Genomic DNA, 15,911 nt, shown 5'->3' with positions numbered 1-15,911 from the left:
GTAGTCCAATGTTTATATGATATACGTTTTTACGTCATATGTTTTATAGAATATGTTTTTAGTCTTATGATTTATGTTATGTTTAACTAGATTTTCCTTGCTGGGCATTAGGCTCATTCCTTTTTATTTTAGATGGTGTATGAAAATAAGCTTGGATGGTGGAATGGATTCACAATAGCTTTGGCATGTGTATTGGGGATGGACTGGTGGAAGATCGAAGATGAAGTTTATTTTTTTGAGTCTTTTCAATTTATGTATTTATTTTCCACATTTAGTATTTGAAAAAATAGTTAAAGGTTTATGTTTTCTTTTATATTTTTATGTAATAACAATGGGATCCCATATTTCAGATTTTTATGATAAAGTTCTATTATTTTATGAAAGTATTCCAAAATAGTAGCTATGTCTTAGTGGTTTTTAATGGTCCGAGATCTTAGACATAGTTGGCATTACAAGGAAATTAGAATTTGGGACCTACATTTTCCCATTAGCTAGGGTTTGACCACTAAGGCCTTTATGAAAACAAAGAGAACTTGAGGGTTCTCATTTTTTTCTTGGCTTCTGTGTGCATAGAGGAGGAAGAAAGAGAGAGGGAGGCTTTGTTAGAGACAAAAAGGGAGGAAGAGAGAAGGAGAAGGAGAAGCAGGAAAAGAATATGATTTCAAAATCCTTATGTAAGAATTTTTCTTCGTGCATTGAATGCTCTAAGCTCATCGTCCCATCTTCTTGGTTCTATGTTTTTCTTTTCATTTTGCGTATGTTTGAAATCCCTATGGTGTCAAGATTGTGTGCTCTTGTGGTCTTGAACGCCATCAAGGATGTAGTAAATCTCTAGCCTTGCTTTCGTCTTGTTGATTGTTGTTTTGATTTTCGAATCCCTATGTATGTTGATTGTTGTTTTCCATGTCTTTATATTTTGTTCAAGTTCATAGCAACATTCTAAGGTTGTGTGTGTGTGATTTATTTTTATGAATGAATGCATTTGTGGATACATGTATGTGTACATGTGGTGTGGGCGTGTGGTGCCTTATGTGTAGACGTGTTTGTGTGTGTGTTTTGTACAAGCATGGGAATTAGAAAAATATAGATCTATGGATGTGGTGTAGTGTGTATAATATTATTTGTATTATATATAGATATGTTAGGCTGTTTTAATTCAAACGATTTTCTATCAACTTGTTGATGTTATTGAACATAGGAACATGTTAGGATTTTCATTGGAAATCTATAAGTGTTTTGATCTTTGTAAGATTAAAATTGGGTTATTAATGTTTCAATAAATCATGGTGTCTAGATAAAAATAAAACTTGGACATTAGTTATTGGCATGGTAATAGGGTTTCAGCCTAGGGTATCTTAAAGGGTTGTGAGATTATTTTTTGATTTCTTGTTTTATTTTTAGTTATTGGCATCGTATAATTGTGATACTTTATGTTTTTTTATGTTGCAAAGAATTCGACATGAGCATACATTATGGTTTGAGCTTGTTTTGATTTTGTTGTTGGTTTTGCATGACTAAATTTAATCTTGAATTGTTCAAGTATAGAAACATGTTATGGTGACTTGATCAAAAAGTGTTAAAAAGGGTGCATGAGTTGTAGAAACATGCTAGGTAAGGTGTTAACATGATTAAAGGTGTAAATACATAAATATGTAATTGCTGTTTTTTTTTTAATTTATTTGATGATAATGGTAAATCAATGATTTTTAAAATGCACAAGTTATGCCTCAAGTGATATTTCGATCTTATATAAACAAAAGAAATTTTATTTCACATGTTAATGTGGTTTTTATCTAATTACAAACATGTAGTTTGTTTAATTTGTAAGAGAAATATGGTTTTAGTTCAATTATGTGGGTTTAAATAAATAAAATACTTCTTGGAATTTTTGGTTTATTAGGAGAAAATATATTTTACATAAAATAAGTAAACCATGTGTTCAAATCAATTAAACCTTAGACTATGTATATGGTAAATGTAATTTTTCCCCACTTTAAATATGTATTTTTTTTCTCATTCATATTTATGTAGTTTTTTTTTAAATAATTAAGTATTATAATTTTCTAAAGATGATCTATGAATTCATTTAATAGTTATAAGTTGCTACAAAATTTTGTCATTGTAGATGTGATTTCCTACAATTGATTAGACGGGCACCAGCAACCTGTCAAAAACATAGAGAGAGATGAGAGTTCAATTGGGAGCACCGGTGGGGTATCTGCCAAAGGGACTCCGACGCTCAAGTTAGTCAGGTTGTAACGAAAGCTAATTGAAAGTAACAAAACTATAACGAAAATAATGATATAATGATGGATGGATGGATGAGTAATAGGATCGTCAGAGTGACGGCAGAGACGACGGCGGAATTCAACAATTGGGTCAAGTTCGGTCGGGTAAGACCAGGTTGACTCATTCAACTTGCTTGACTGGATTTCCTAGAGAGAGCAGTACTTCATTTCAGTAAGAGAGTAAAGTAGAGTGAAAAAATGGTTATTAGATGTCCCTTCTCAACCCCTGAGGGTCTTCTTTACAGTCGTTCTTTTCTTCAATTCTCCCCTCGTCTATCTCGCCCGTCTGACCCGTTCTTAGTGGTTCCCTCCGATTTTCATGGGAAGAAGGGCGTGTATTTTGACTGCTTCAATGTCCCTAACTGACTGAATGCACCGAGACTCGGGCCTGGGTACCAGCTAGCTCATTTGGATGGCTGAGCCCATTTACATTGGTTTGGGGCCTTACTTCCTTATTAGGCTTGGCGAGCTAGTCTGGCTGACTTGATGGGCTTTAATTATAGATAAATGTTGACCACTCTTGTCACATTCATTTAAATGTTATTAAGAAATAAATGGGATTATTATTTTATGTAAATTAAAAGTAAGAAATTATTTTAGTAAGTTAAAATTTTTTAATAAAATTTATGAATGACCAATATGTGATTTAAAGGAAAAATATAGTAGTAATTAAGTGGAAAATTATTTTACACTTGCTAAATTTTTGTGAAATTGACAAGAAAATAAAGGAACAAATAATTCCAACTTCAATGAAAATTTTAAGAATCATCCCATGTATGCATTTTAGATGCAATCTAAGTTTTACGTTCAAATATACGCCATTTGATTAAGTGCATGATTCTTGTTTTGCAAACACTATGGATTCACTAGTAGAATTAAGATTATTCTTTTATAATTTTATGTGAAATTCTTGAATGTTGAGAGTGTGGTACAACATGTGTCACGTGTGCATGGCCCATGCATAGGTGGGGTATGTATGTTGGGCATGTGTAATTTTACATGATTTTAAGACGAATGTTTGATTGTGATTATAGGCACATTGTGACACACCCGCATTTTACTTTAGCTTGGACTTAAGGTAAAGAAGTTAGCTAGAATTTATATGAATTGTGTTATGAAAAGTATGAACTGATATGATAGCAAGAGTTATGGTGTTATGGAAATTATGAGCTATGGTAAGTTAAAGTGTTATGAAAAGTACGAATTTCTATGTTATGATATGAAATGTTGTAGGCATGCTTGTATGTTGTATGGAAAGATGTAGGTTGTTAGCATGTTGAATGTGACACAACAAAGAAGTTACTAAGGAAATGATGTAACTCATAGGGCGGACGAGTCGAGGTTATTCAAGGACCTGAGATCCTGTTTACCTCATAGAGGAGGTCTTACCAGTTTATGCTTTTTGTTGGTTACCTCATGATGTGACATGGACAATAGAGGTTCCATGATCACATGATGTATGATTATGATTATTATTATAATTTATGAGTATGGATTTGATATGAATATGAATGACTATGATATGGCTACGATATGTTTTTCCATGAGTTTACGATACGAATATTGTCATTTTTTTTCTTGAATATTTTCTCCTTTGCACACAGAGAGTGAAGTAGAGTGAAAAAATGGTTATTAGATGTCCCTTCTCAATCCCTGAGGGTCATCTTTATAGTCATTCTTTTCTTTCCATTCTCCCCTCGTCCATCTCTCCTGTCTTACCCGTTCTTAGTGGTTCCCTTCTATTTTCATGAGAAGAGGGGCATGTATTTTGACTGCTTCAATGTCCTTGACTGACTGTGTAACGCCCTACCTCCTTAAAGTCATTACTAAGTGAGTTTAAAATGTGCACTTAACTCGCTAATCGAGGTTTTAGGTAAAAAGTGTAATTAAATTATAAACAGAGATATAAACTTCGAAAATAATTTCATTTACTGAAAAACATAAAGTGTTTGACATTTGGGATCCCAAAATACTGTTTAGAAATATTTACAACATATAAGTATAAACAAAGTCGACTAGATGACAAAATCTAGGTTTTAATACAATCATCTCTCAAAACCACTAGCTGTGGCAGCCAGGCAGGCCAAACATGTACGCGTCGCTTCATGCTCTCCGTACTCATGGTTGGTCGACTTTCCCCTTGCCCTTACCTACACCATAGAGCACCTGTGAGCCGAAGCCCAGCAAGAAAACCCTCACAAGCAGAAAACATATGCCTAACAAACACTTAGCATATAAACAGGCCATCAATAAGCTAAACACATACGGCCATGCCGTCCCAGGTGCTTCACCAGGCCCTGGATTTGTGGTCCACACCGTGAAGATATCCCAGGTATCCTTTAGGGTCTCGCCCTGGCAACTCACACTCCACGTGCTCAACGCTACTCCCGGCCCCTTTCCGCACTCGGCCTTGCACTCCACGTGCCTAACGCTGTTCCCGACCCCTTGTCATTCCTGGCCTTGTCGACCTCAGCCTGCGCCGTTCCCGGTCCCTTGCCATTCCTGGCCTTGTCGACCTCAGCCTACGCCGTTCCCGGCTCTTGCCGAACATTCACACATTTGCACTCATAGCATAATAAAGCATATACTGAACATGAACAAATTCAATCAAAGGGCTACGCCCTGCAATACAATCATATAGGGCTCTGCCCTGCATACAAGCTCTATGGGAACAATGCTTTTCTTACCTGTGTCCTGAGCTTTCCAAGCACCGATATCCCAAGCACAGTCCCCTAACATGAGCCTCGCTGAAACCCTAGTCACAACGCATTAACAATATTCATCCATCAAGTTCTAATCCATTAAATAGCTTTGAGTCATAATTCTAATCTCCGGGACCTTGAATTCTATCAATCTGGGTGACAAAATCCATCCCGAGCCTTATTAGTTAGGTTCCCAAACCTAAACACACTTTAAAGTACAAAATGGCACTAAGAGCCGCTGCCCTATGAGGCCATGCCGCGGCCCACCCCCAAACCTGAGAGCACACCCAAAACAAGGTAGGCGCGCTACAGTCCTAGCTAGGGCATGCCGCGGCCCGCCCTTCTTCCAGGCCACCCAAATGCTTCGGAGGGCCACGGCTCAGCAAGAACAATGCCGCGGCCCAACCCTTCGAACCTAGAAAAATCCTCCATTTTATCTTCTAAAACCCAGCCAATCATCCATAAAAATCAACCTAACAATCAAAACATTAATCACAGAAGTCTTAAAAAAATTTCAGCAGCAAAAGCTAACAAGAACTTAAGCCAAAAACCTCATCAAACCAAAAATTGAACCTTCACCCATCTACATGCATATTCTAAGAAAACCAGTAGAAACTTCAAGAGAAATTCTTGTGATTTAATGCTTACCCTTGCTGAATTAAGTCTATGAGTTTATCTCCTAAGCCCCCAAGCTTCTAGCCCTCAAACTCTAGCTTCAATGCCTTAGTTAGATTAGCTTCCACCACCACTTCCTTTGCTATGCCTTAGAGAAAAAAAATAAAGGAAGAGAGAAGTGTCTAAAAGTCGGTTTCTACAAATTTTGGAAGCTTCTTATGTTTTGTTTTATTTAACTTAAGCTTAAGGTTACCTCAAGGCTTGGGGTACCAAAAAGGTCCCTGAGGGCAAAATGGTAAATTTCCCCAATATTCCCTCCTAGACATTCTAACCTCAAATATATCACCAAATATTTATTTCCACAACCCGATAATCCCATAAAACACCTATTACCCAAAATACCCCTCGACGCGCCCCGAGTCAGATTCTCAACCCCATTGTGACTTTTTGGCTAATTGCTCCCTAGGACTGTCTCGGATCGTGCTACGCAGATATATCACAAACATATCACATTTATCACATTTATACCCTCAACGGGCTAAAATTTCAAACATACCCCTAATAACCAAACGGGGCCCACGTCCATATTTAATTCAACTAAACATGCATCTTTATCACATATTCACATAAATTCACATATTATATCAATAATTCACTTATTGCCCTCCAGGCACACTAATCAAGGCCCTAAGCCATATTAGCAAATTTGGGTCGTTACAGACTGAATGCACCCGAACTCGGGCCTGGGTACCAGCTAGCTTGTTTGGATGGCTGAGCCCATTTATATTGGTTTAGGGCCTTACTGGCTTATTAGGCCTCGCAAGCTAGTCTGGCTGACTAGTTGGGCTTTAATTATAGATAAATTTTGTCCACTTCAGTTTATCCCTCACTCTCTAGTTAGAATTCATTCTAGCTAGAGAGTCTATAATGTCGAATTTTGAGTACCATGGGACCTTAAGGCTACTTGGCCAAATGGGGTGAGTTTCCAAGTAGCCAGGTGGCTGAGTGAGCCGAGTAGCCAGGTGGCTGAGTGGTCGGTTGGGCCGAGTGGCCTGATGGCCGGTTGGGCCGAGTGGCCAGGTGGCCGAGTAGGCCGAGTGGTCGATTGGGCCGAGTGGCGTAGTGGCTGAGTGGGCCGAGTGGTCAGCTAGCCAAGTAGGCCGAGCGGCCAGGTGGCCGAGTGAACCAACGAGTGGATCACACATATTGGCTGAATGAATTGTGCTCATTAGCCGAGTGGCTTGCCGAGACGACTACGTGCCGGGGAGAGATGACCTACTCGGTCGAGTGGCTCACCTATTTGGCCAATTGATTTGTCTGCCTGACTTGTACAGTCTTAATTTATTCAATATGCATATCTTGCTTTAAGGGTCTTTTTGGATTGACTGACTAACTAACTGGTCATGTTGTAATTTAATTGGTATAATAGTTTGTCTGTCTGATTAATAAGAAATATTTGCCTTGTATATATTTGATGTTAGGTTCGTCTATTTGATTAATTGTTGATAACTTGTTTTTTCTTAATTGTGCCTTAATGAATGGTCTGTCTGACTGATTGATGAGTCGTTTGGTGGTTCTTACTTATGTGTCTAGTTGAATTTTGTGAAAGCTAAGGTACACTACAAGAAAAAATGTTTTTAATAACACCGAAAATGTGTTATCAAAACATACCATAACACTTTCTGATGTGTTAAGACCGACTATGTTATCATAAGTCAGGGCACTTTACATAACACTTTATCATTGTTATACATATGTGTTATTATACTGTCAACGATAACACATTTTCTGTGTTATTTTAATATATAGATAAGTGTTTAATTATGTTATTTATAGTCGATTATATAACATTTTTCAATACTTATAAATTTGTGTTATACTACACTTTAGTATAACACTTTTTTTGTGTTATACTACACTTTAGTATAACACATTTTTTGTGTTATACTATACTTTAGTATAACACATTTTTTCTGTTATACTACACTTTAGTATAATACATTATTTTTGTTATATAATGAAGTTTGCATAACACAATTTTTGTATTATTTTTATATTTAGATAAGTTTAAATTCTCATTATATATTTTATTTATATAACACTAATTTATTCTATTATATTTTAATTTTTTTATATAATTAAAATTAGCTTTCTAATATATACTAGCATCATCGAATGAACTTGATTTTCAAATAACAAAAAGTAAGAACATTCAACATTGTATTAACAATCCACAAATTAGTTTAAAACATTCAACACTGTCATCAACAACAAAATGTTCTTTAAGTATTCAAGGAGTCTTAAATATTCAACATAGTTAAAAGTTACTACTTTCAACACAAAGAAATAAACACCAGTTGCAATGACTGTACAATTGCAGGGAGACAGTCCAGTGGTCAGCAATGACTATACAGTTGCAAAGAATGGGTAGTAATCCCAGACACATTAGAAATATTAGCCACGTCCTCGACAGATTCCATGTCTATCATGCCACCAAAACGTGAACTGAGACAACAAAACTTCACTATCGAGAAAAGCAACACAAGTAAAAGCTTTATTGTTATGTTAACCTCTATAGTTGATGGCCTGAAGTCACACAGTACCCGAAGGCCAGAACCTGATGTTTTCAACAAATGTATGCAAACAGATAAGTTGAGGCTTTTACATGCAGATCTCAAAAGAATCAGAAAGTAACATGTCCCAAATGACCCCAAACATAACACAACACACAGGAAAAGAACAGTATTTACTACACTCGACTCTCCAATTACCCACTCACAGCAGTTTCTTGAGCATGAAATGAGCTGCCAATGCCCATTAAAGCAAAACACACCGCCTAGAGCATAAAGAAAAAAAATATCAATAGAAAGAACAAGGTAAACCAAAAAATTTATAGAAAAATCAAACAAGCCTATCAAGAAAAGAAACTCTTGGCTATTTTTTAAATAATCAAAACACAACAAATTTAAGATTCCCATTTGTGCCAATTCCAAAGTGCAAAAAATAGTTAACAGACCTTAAAGTCAATGTACAGTAAAACATATTTCAACAGAAAAATTCATGGGGACCATATGGTCAAATGTCCATTCAGCATTCATAAAGGACTAGTCCATATCATGTATGAACTAGAGAAAATGGTTCAGTAAGACTAAAAATGTGACCAAACCAAGTTCAATACCATAAATTGCATACAAATATCAGGATTTTGAAAGATTGGTACTGCACTTGACACTTAAAAACAAAGGAATCATTGTTTTCCCCCTTGGAATAGGAACCATCCAATTTTTATTCCCTCTAAAGAACCATTTGAATAGCAAGTATCACAAGCTATTATACTGTTGTTTTCAGGTTTCAACATTATACATGAATATACTACCTCTAATTCCAAGATAGATAAATCTTACCAGGAACAGATGGCCCAAATTTGACTGTATCCTAGGATAATCTTTATGCTTGATGCTACTATCAAAGTACCTTGGACTGCTCTCATGGTGTTAAGAAATCTCTAGAAAAATGTACAAGAAAAGTAAGCTTCCTTACAACACATAGATAGCAAAGAACTCATACCATAAAAGAATGCTTTAGTGATATCAAGGAAAAGGAAATGCCTTATTCAAGAATAGAAGGGTTGCACTTACGATATGAGGGTCCTCAATATTAGCCAATGATGAATCATGTGAATGATAGATATAATAGGGACCATGAATGCATAAGACCCTCCAATAACAGTATGCAGTCTAGTTCCAAAGAGAGTTTGAAGAAGTGTGTTAATTCCTTCAACAAACAGTAGAGTCTGTACTACTCTGACTTTATCACCCTGATGAAATTTTATTTTTCAAAGATGGTTCATAAAATCATTAACAAAGTTTCAACTTTGATACATAAACAACTCCAAAAACATGACTTTATCACTTTAGTAAAGAAAAGAGGATGAGCAAAATTAGTATGAGGAAACATTAAAGGATTCGCTCACAAACTATATTAATTTCTTGCTTAAAAAGAAATATTGGTCTTTTATGAAAAATGAGCTCACATCAGTACCACCCATGTAAGGAACAAGGAAAGAAGGGATCATCACTGCAGTTCCAAGGGCCAAAATGTAGTGCTGAAAACCCAGAAATACTGCCTCCCCTGTTTTTCCAAATGAAACAAATAACACTTTAAAATAAGAAATAGAAGAAAAATAACATAAAGAATCAATAAATAAAGAAATGAACATACCCCAAGGGCAGTACTCAAAAGCAATCCCTCATTGTCTACTCAAGTGATTGTGGTGATAAAACTGAACCAGAACCAATACACAAACACTTGGCAAACATACCAGCGAGCAACAGATGTATAGCATGATCAAGTGCCAAGTCTTTCGCATTATTTTTTCTAACAGCCACTTCTATATTTTTAACCATCACTAGAGTTTTTCCCTCTGTTCAATTGACTATTTAGTTATTTATTTGGTCCTAAAATGTGATTGATTTGAATGGTTGTTGATACATAGAACTGACTGAAACATTATAATAAAATTAACTATAAAACAGTGCAGTAAAGGTTTCAACCGTCTAAATTATATGTTTAAGAATAAAAAAAATGCAATAAATTTTCTTGAGTAGCCATCTTGGCTCTTGGATAAAAGCACAAACAAGAGAGGGACTACACAGAGGTTAAACAAAGATTAAAAACATACACGTTCAATGGCTACCCGCTCCTCAGGAGTTACAGTCATAGCTTGTGGCATGGCTGAAGCCATCACACTCAGAACGTTCCTGATTGTATAATAAAAATGAAAAATTAGCATGTTTCAAGTAGATAACAAAAACTGATAAATAATAAAAAAAAAACTGCATTCATCTCACCCTTCTCCTCCCTCGACAGGTTCATTTATCAGGCGCAAAAAGTCAGCTTGAGGCTCTTGTATGAGATGCACAAGATGTGAATTTTGTTTCCCTAGCTCTTGAAGCATAGGCTGCAAAACAATAAGTGTAGCATGAGTACTATTTAGTGTCCGTCTGCCACCAAAATGACCAAGCTATCAACAGGCATTTTGTTTCTTTATGAGAAGCCTAACTTGCTGAATTTGAGGGTTTGCTTACACCATAGCTCGCAATGCTTGGAACTACAATGAAAGTTAGAGAAAAAAAATTCAATGATGACTACAGCAATAAAAAAGAGTAAAGCTCCATATGGATCAGAGAAAAAAAGAAAGAAAAAAAAATCAAGTACCTGTTGACTGTTTCGAAGAAAATCCAAATTTCCAGCACCAGCATTTGCACCCACATTTGGTAGGCCCTGATTCAAGAATAGTAATATATTTTATTAATTAGCTGATCATAAAATACAATTCAAACTTCAAAGGAGCATCTATCTGAGGGAAGAATTCAAAAGTTAAGAGGTAGAACAATAGCTACCTGTGAGAAGCGATCCAGTGGATTTGCATTAGGGACAACAGCAGGTGCAGCAGTAGGTTGTGATGCTTGAACTGGAGGAATGATTGCTGGGAAGTTTGTTGCTGCCTGAGTAGGAACTTGGGCAACTGGTGGAACATCTGCCTGTTTAGGAATTCCCTGATGCATAACATCTATGTCAACTTCACAGTGTCATCAACAAAGAATGTCTCTTACAACAAACCTTTGGAGAATATTAACCTTTCAAAAATATTATTTTTCATGTAATAAAAACCACATATAGAAGAAAAACAGTACACGGTTTGAGCAAACTCGTACAAAATAATAAATTTAAATTGATATAATAATGTAATTATAATAAAGCAGTTCCATAGATATTGGAGTACAGAGGAACCTGGACACTAGTATATATATATATATATGTGTGTGTGTGTGTGTGTTGTATTCAATCATGGAAGAGTGTAGAGATTTAGGAAATAGGTAAAAGTTTGTAGAGTAACCATGTATACCTAATATCAGACCTATCAAGAAAGAAAAAAAGACCATGGATTCCTCACCTCTTGAACTAATCCTTGAGCTTTCATCAAATTCCCAAGATTAATGTGTGCATCAACCTGTAACATTAAGAAGAAATGTTATGTTATATTCAAAGATTTTGTTAAATCATTGAATATCCAACTGTCAAGAGTCAGAAAGAAATTCTACCAAATGTGGATTCAGTGCAAGAGCCTGGCGACAACATTGAGCTGCCTCGTTAAACTTCCCTTTACGCATATATGCACATGCTAAATTTGACCATGCATCAACAAAATTTGGTTGGACCTGCAAAATAAAACAATCAGTATAATATGGAAAAAAGAATTCAAAGAAAGAATATATATTTTTTCTCTTAATAATCATGCCCCCACAAAAAAACAAATTTGGCTCTGCCACTGGGTGTAAGATTCCTAGTACTAGGAGTGATATTAGCTAATATAACAACCAAAACCTTCCCATCAAATTGACTCTACCCAATACTTCAAAACAACCTAGTTGGAGTGTTTGCTCTAGTCAGGTTGGTTAAGTTTCACTAGAATTTATCAACACTAAAGTAATAATTTAAGCAAGCACCAACTTACATTAGCTAAAGAATTGATTATTAACACTTTTAATTAACATAAACACCCCCACCAGTGGAAAGAATATATCAGGAGTTAACTAATAATTGTAAGCCAAAAACAGAAAATATAATTTGAACTCAAAAAGTATATATTGCAAACACATCACCAAAAAAAACCCCACTTATGGACTAGACTGATGGCTGTAACAAACCTCGATAGGAATTAAATAGTAGCGGATTGCAACATCAATATTGCCCTTCTCCTGCAGCAGAAACATAATAACTGTCTATTAGATGCTTGCATGCTAAATACTTGACAGTGGAACCATAAAAGATACTAAATATTACCTTCCAAGCATTTTCCATGTTTCCATAACACTCAGCAAAGTGAGGATCAATTTGAATAGCTTCTTCATTTTTTGCAATGCACGTATCAAAATCATGTAGCTAAAACAGAATAAAATAAAATTTAAGAATCAGGTGCAAGTAAATTCACTTACAAGCCAGAAACACTGAAGAGCGTACATATATTGAGAAAATACATGAATGCTAATAAGCTTCATTGAGAACCTGAAATGTAAAATATGGCAAGATAATTGTGTGACTTGGCAATAGCAACATAATGCCTGGCCAAAAATAGCTATTATATATGATTCAAGTATAGCCCATCAACACTTGCTCAAACCAAAAGCTTAATGGCTATAGAATGTTTTGTTAAGAATTCTATTTACACTTATAGATGTTATGATAGTGTTGACCAAGACTTAAAAAGTTCCAACAAAATGAGGCAATGAAAAAAACTGAATCTACAAGCTTGTCTACATATGCTACTGTATATTTATAAGCATTTTTTGTATGTGTGTGTAGTTTATTCAGTTTATATGTTATATTTAGAAATTTTGTTAGGCTAGTTGGCTCACTCTCTCAGCATTCTCTCTCTATGAATCAAGCTGTATATATATCTATATGTATATATTTATGTTTTTTTTTTTGTATTAGTTCTATTCTCTATTTTTTTTTTGTATGAAAGGGGGAAGTTTTTGGCATTATTCTGTTGATGTGAAAGTGGTCAAGCATAATAACCAAATTGAGTTAAGTTACTGTTAATCCTAACCCGAATCAAACTAATTGTCAACCACTTACAGGTTTTACTGAAAATAGAAAGACATAAATTCAAATAATAAAAAAAAAAAGGGGATTGTCCTTTTACCAGCTTCTCTTTACAGCTTCAACTAGACCTTTTTTCTCCCAATCTTCATGAAAGGCAAACAAAGTTAAAGTGAAAGAAGCAAAAAGAAGCTTTGGAAAGATTGTACTATACATGAGAAAAAACAATAAAAAGAAGATCACTACCCAAAAAAAAACAAAAAAGTTTGGCTTACATCTTTTGTATGCCCTCTTCCTAGTACACTTTAAAAAGACTGTGATTCCTAGTCTTGTATTTTGTTAGAAATTCATATACAACAACATTGTTTTTAGATTTCCCTATGAATTTAGATTTCACTACCTTTGCAGCACCAGTAGAACTAGGAATGATATTTTGTCTAGCTCCACGACCTCCTCTCCAATCCTTCATTGATGGGCCATCAACAGTCTTCTGTGTTGCTGAACATTAAAAACAAGAGTCAAGTAACCAACTTGTAAACTATTCTCCTACAATAGAAACAAATAAAGTGAAAAACAAACCTGTAGTTTCATGAACAGCTGTCATTAAACCTTCAAGAATACCAAATTCCTCATGAACAACCTGTGTAAAGTAATAAGAAAATCACTCAGCGAATAACTAAAAAGCATAATAGCTAAAAAGCATATTATTCATAAATGTATATTAATTATTAATGATATCTAACTCCAACCATTCAATACTATTACTATAAAATACATAAAAAATGAGTTTATTATATATTTATACTATTACTATTACTATATAATATATATTTATATGTATACTATTACTATATAATATATTTATACTATTACTTGCTTGTCAACTTTAGGCAAACATATATTAGCAAAACTAACTCACAAGAATAACAATAACAGAGTAAGAAGAATCAAATGTAATAATGCACAAGAATTTGAGATTACACCGTAAGTCTTTATTAAGCATCAACAATTTGAGATTACACCCTATACACAGTTGAGAAGAACTAGCACACTCAAATTATAACAGTTCACAATTAATAGAAGTCCTAAAGAAACTCTCTCACAAAGCTAGTTCTCTCTTTCTTAAAGTCTAATCTCTAAAAAATATTGTATTATAGAATGAGGTATATGCCATTCTCTTTGGTTTTCCTTTGTTAAGATTTTTAGAGAACTTTTCATCCTCTGAAAAACAACTATCAGTGTAATTTACTATTAACACAGTTAGAAGAATAGTCTATCAAAAAACTTGATCTTAAACAAATATCCATAAAACAAAGATAACTTAAAATTTTAATTTAAGAGGAGTACTTGGTCAAGCCGGCTTGAAGTACTCTGCTCTTTGTATTGAAATTGAATGAGTTGAACCTTTGTGTGACGTCTTCTTTATACTAATATCATTATATGGCACAAACCCCGTACTTTCCCTTTTTATGTCTCAATACCTGCAACAACATTATTCTCATTTCAGAAATTCCAAGTAAAATATATCAGAGAGAGCATAGTTACCAATGTCTCTTTTATTCCACAACTAAACTCTCAACAGAAATTCAAAAGAATAAATGACAAACACGAGATCACTTCACATGAGTATATGTAGAAAGCATAAGCTTAGATATGACCACGAACTATGACTTTAGATCATTAAGAAAACATGTAAACAAAACTAGAGAACTATATAAATGATATTAGAATGTCAAACTAGGAATGCATTGCAAGAGAAGGGAAGCTTATAGATTACCCCTAACAATGTGACCAAGATACGAGCTCCACTGCATCCTAATGGGTGTCCCAATGATACAGCCCCACCATGTACGTTAAGGCTTTCCTGAGATATTTGGAAATTAGAAGAGTAAAAAAATGTAGATAAGGATAGTGAAAAAATGGAGCAAAGCTGAAATGCATTGTGGACAGATGAATGACTATACAAATTGCAGAAAATGGAAGAGTGATCACATTTAAAATAGCATACATTTCAGACTTAAGAGTAAATCAACTTGAATGAAATTATCTAGTTTTCTCCAAACTCACAGGATTAAGACCAAGAAACTTTTGTGTAACGACCCAAATTCACTAATAAGGCTTAAGGGCCTTGATTAGTGTGCCGGGAGGGCATGATGGGAATTATGTGTGATTATTATGATTAAGATGCATGATTATGATTTTAAGCATTTTATATGACTATGTGAATTATATTATGTTATAATTATGATGTGTGAATTGTACCACGTGGGTGTTGTGATACCAATGTGATGCACGTGCCGAGACGGTCCTAGAAAGCTAGATAAGGGTAACTGGTGATTTGGTAACTTGTGTAACTGTTAGTAACCATAGAGAGTAACAGGTTTTGTTGGATAAGTGGTAAAACTGTAAAGTAGGTAAAAGACAAGTGTACCCTTGAGGTTTAGTTAGGAATGGATATTTGAGGGAGGCTAAAAAGGTCTTTTGGCAGTGGTATAGATGTCTTTGGCTGAGGGAAAAGGATATGTACGATTCTTTTATGCTAAGTATAACTGAAGTTAAGACTTGGAAGGCTAGAAAGATCAAGAAGGAAAGGGAGAATTAAGAACCTAGAAGGCAAAGTGGAAGAGGAGCTGAACTGAGTTCTTTGAGGCTAGTGAAGGGCTTAAGGGTGTGGAATCAAACATATATCAAGGTTTATACT

General features: G+C 34.9%; 1 long non-coding RNA gene and 1 pseudogene across 2 annotated transcripts; both read right to left on the bottom strand.

Annotated features, from left to right (window-relative positions):
- Positions 1 to 10,125: 10,125 nt before the first annotated feature.
- LOC133792457 (ubiquitin receptor RAD23c-like) lies at positions 10,126 to 12,381 on the bottom strand (annotated as a pseudogene).
- A 75-nt stretch (positions 12,382 to 12,456) lies between these two features.
- Positions 12,457 to 15,292, bottom strand: LOC133790042 (uncharacterized). Of its 2 annotated transcripts, none has more exons than XR_009873860.1 (3): positions 15,219 to 15,292; positions 14,988 to 15,074; positions 12,457 to 12,550 (listed from the first exon to the last, which is right to left on the bottom strand). It is a non-coding gene; the product is annotated as an uncharacterized LOC133790042 (long non-coding RNA). The 2 variants fall into 2 exon arrangements; XR_009873859.1 differs by having other exon boundaries at positions 15,278 to 15,292.
- Positions 15,293 to 15,911: the final 619 nt, after the last annotated feature.

The sequence above is a fragment of the Humulus lupulus genome, chromosome 7 (assembly GCF_963169125.1).
Source record: "Humulus lupulus chromosome 7, drHumLupu1.1, whole genome shotgun sequence".
NCBI lineage: Eukaryota > Viridiplantae > Streptophyta > Magnoliopsida > Rosales > Cannabaceae > Humulus > Humulus lupulus.
The sequence above is the reverse complement of the archived record's forward strand: the minus strand, read 5'-3'. Positions and strand labels throughout refer to the sequence as shown.